The sequence below is a fragment of the Anabrus simplex genome, chromosome 11 (assembly GCF_040414725.1).
Source record: "Anabrus simplex isolate iqAnaSimp1 chromosome 11, ASM4041472v1, whole genome shotgun sequence".
Taxonomy (NCBI): Eukaryota; Metazoa; Arthropoda; class Insecta; order Orthoptera; family Tettigoniidae; genus Anabrus; species Anabrus simplex.
Window position 1 is genome coordinate 108,690,765 of NC_090275.1, and position 4,022 is coordinate 108,694,786.

The window sequence follows — 4,022 nt, forward strand, 5'->3', positions numbered from 1 at the left end:
TACATTTAAATGTGACAAATAAGTCGCACCCCCCATGTTTCCGAACGTAAGTCATTGCGTCCTGTGTCTTTAATGCAGATAATGTGGAGAACCTGTGAATGAAGATGGCAAGATTACATGCTGACCGATATTTGATGGGTCAACATTCGTGTCTTGATTTAAAACATCTCTGAGATGGATGTAGTCATCAGCCCTCGGTCATTGTTGATTTCGAGACATGGAATTCAATCTTTCTGATATCATTTTAGCCATCATATCGACACAATATTGACTAAATAAGTCTCTGTAATAATGTAACGGATTAAACGAGTTAGCTGTAACCATCAATCTAAATGCATAAAATTGCATACAAGAAATGGTTTTATTACGCGCTGAACCTTACTCAGGGATGATCAAATAGTAACCGTCTTCTCCCGTTACAAACATTATATGATACTGTAATGGATCATAGGAGCGAAGCAATTCAGAGACCCTTTTTAGCTGGTCGTCTTTACCGTGCAGCACTATATTCCTGGGACCTTTTTCTTCATCAACCAATTGAACGGATACCTCATTTACAGTCGGAGCATTATATCTGCCTCGGTGTTCTGTCTGTGGTGTGCTGTCTGAGTGAATAATTAATTAACTTCAAATTATCTGAAGAGTTCAGTTCTGCGTTTTGATTAAAACTTCGTATGTACAGTATATGTTGTGAATATTCAAAGTGGTCTGTAGTTTGCTAATTAAAATCAATGTTTAGCGTTGGGGCTATGTTTGACCGCAACGATAACTTATCTGCATCTGAAATGAAATATGTCTGCAAGTATTCTGGGCTTTGGCTTGATGGTGGTAAAAGGCTACCTATGAGATGACAGGCTTGTCCTTCTATTTTAAAGGTGGGCATACAATTTCCTTCCCGAATTTCTTTCACGCTAAACGAGGTCATTTGAAAGAGGCTATTATACCTACGTATGTATGTCAAAAAACTTCCAGATTGAGTGATTATTTGTCAAGATATATATATATATTTGGTTGGGGTGGCTCATGAATATTGGAGACACCAACTTTTCTAGAACACATACCATTAGGTTCATCGGTCCACTTTTTGGCAGAACACCTAGAGCAGATCTTATTCATGGCTCCGATTTGGACTGAGGTCTGTTGAGCATAATCAATCTGTGGATCGTATCTGAATGCCAATCTATTATTGTGAGGTAAAACTCGATCGTCAACTCTCTGCTGTCTTTCTCTCTGTCGTTGGGAACGCTCAGTGCTCGATTACCTTGCGCGTGTTTGTGTGATTCTAGCCCTCATTTCATCAAGCCGCTGCTAACGCTCGACACTCGACCCTCGTGCGCGTACCTGTGATGTTCTCAGATGTTGTTGAGCAAGACGTTGTGAACTTTCGGCGCTTAATTCTCTGGTACGCGATTGCGACGCGTATTCTCTCTGACTTGCAAGACGATTTTCATTTCCAGATGAAGATTCTGCAATACGACGTATTTGGGCTGCCCTCACCCGGGAAGTATGTTTAAAAAAAGTTGAGACCTTGGCCTTTTAGGCATTTAGTAGTATCTCAACAGGTATAATGATACAAAGCATTGTAAGTGCCCTTAACCACACCACTAAACTGTTTAGATTTCTTAGTATTTTGTTCTGTACTATTAGTTCAAGGCTCCAAGAAAGAATTTATATTGCTGCACTCAAATTACTGTAACTGGAAAAGTATTTAAGATATCGACCTCAAACTTGTAACATCTACTCACTATGTTGCTTAGTAGTCTCTTTAAGGTTACTGCCCGGTTAGTGTTAGCCGTTAATCAAGTATCCAATTCACTGTCACTTGGTACCTATCATAACCGACTGGCATATATTTAGGGCCCTTTCACACGATCCACTGCTTGCCACGCCACTCCACCAGAGGTGTGGTAAAAGGCCGGTAGCGTTCACACGAGACAACCTCCGTCCACTCTCGTCAGCACCAGGCTGCTGTCGACCGGCCTGAAGGGCGACCGGAAGCTGAATCAGATTAGCTCGTTCAGACAGTCAACATATAAATGAGCTACAAGTTCGAAGATTTCGTTTCAAAATGTCGGTTCCATTCATAGATACTGAAAAGTTAATAATAGAAATACAAAATCGGCCTTGTCAGTGGGATTAACGAACGACAGACTATTCAAATAAAATAAAAGGCTTCAAATGTGGAGTGAAGTTTCCCATGAAGTGATTCCACTTTCTGCCGAACTGGACAACTCCAAAGAGAGAGAAGTTGATATCTACAGTAATAGGCTATATGTGTTATATGTTAACAATTTTCGATATTACAATAACATGAGTCATTAAAAAATAATTAATCAAGGCTTTTTAGCAGTCTTCATTTCAAAAGAACTGCTTCCAATTAAATTACATAATAACATTTTCTTATTCGGACCGAACACGATAGCCGCAGTCGCTTATGTGCCGCCATTATCCAGTATTCGGGAGATAGTGGGTTCGAAGCCAACTGTCGGCAGCCCTGAAGATGGTTTTCCGTGGTTTCCCATTTTCAAACCAGGCAAATGCTGGGGCTGTACCTTAATTAAGGCCACGGCCGCTTCCTTCCCACTCCTAGCCCTTTCCTGTCCCATCGTCGCCATAAGACCTATCTGTGTCGGTGCGACGTACAGCAACTTGTAAAAAAAAAAGAAAAAACAATCTCATTCGTGAGAACTACCAGTCTTATTTACAGAAGGTAGGTGTAGGTAGCAAGGCCATACTGGTAGCTCACTAAATCAGTCGTTCAAACGGTCAACATTGTGTGCGTCACAAGTTTGAAGATTTTGTTTCAAAATATCGGCGGAATACATTTTCTCATGTTGGTGTCCTGACGCTGTAAACTTGCTTCAAGGATTGACAACAATTCAAACAAATTCCCACTCATACGAAAGTAATTACGGAACATTTTTAGATCATTGGTACGTTCATCTAGAAGAACGATGAGTTCCTCGTTCTAGGCGATATGAATTCAATGGATGGACCCAATGAACCTTAATACTGTTCTTTCACCTCAACCTTCTTTTCGGAAGAATAAAAATCCCAAGGATAATGTGCGCGTCCATGGACCAGATTCAAACCGAGACGCAAATATGAGGTGGGGAGGAGAAGTTGCCGGTAAGTTGACGGAAGTGGACGGCAAGTGTCTGAGAAGTGGAGTGGAGTGACGTGGCGTGGCGTGGAAGGCAAGTGGACCGTGTGAAAGGAGCCTTAATCCCAAATATCGGTATCCATCAGCAACTGAATGTTGAAATCGGCGCTGGAGCTCCAGGGAACATCTCTACATATTCGATGTTATTTTGTTAAATACATGAAGGTCTGAAGAAAGAAAGATGCAGCGATAGTTTATATTGCACGGCTACACAGCTTGGAACTCATAATCTCATCCATAATTAGTGTTACCGAGTTTTTGTGGTAGTTATACGTGAAAGAAGGTGCGGGGTGGTGAACAGGTCTCAAGCTACTAAAGTAAAATTAATTTAAAATTTAACAAGGTTATATTTTCTTTTCAAAACAAAGAAATAACAAGCATGGCAGGTACAAAGTAGCAAGTCCAAAGGGTAGTTACAATATTTACAGGATTTGGGCTTCGCGCCCTGACTTCACAATGCTAGGGCAATCAGCTCAGTTTTACCCCACACACAAGTTTCAACAGAGGGGCAGAAAACCCCATTCATGCCTAGGAGCCCTTGCTCCAAATTACACTGAAAAGCCTCCACGAGGCATACAATACTCAATTTTCAAAAGAGCCACTCGCTCTCAAATTTAAGCCTCTCCCAGGCCACACCAAACTCCACCTTCAAGCTGTCCTCAACGGACGTAAACACAGGGGTAAAATACCCAATCTACTGAGGTCTATTAAATGAAAAGGAGGTTAATTAAATGACCTCTAAAATAACAATTTGAGAGGAGGCGAACTTGCACTCCTAATACACTTTGATTAAGACCTACTTGGCACTAGGCCGTTAATACAAGGGCTAATCCCATACTAAAGAGGTGACTTAAGAAGA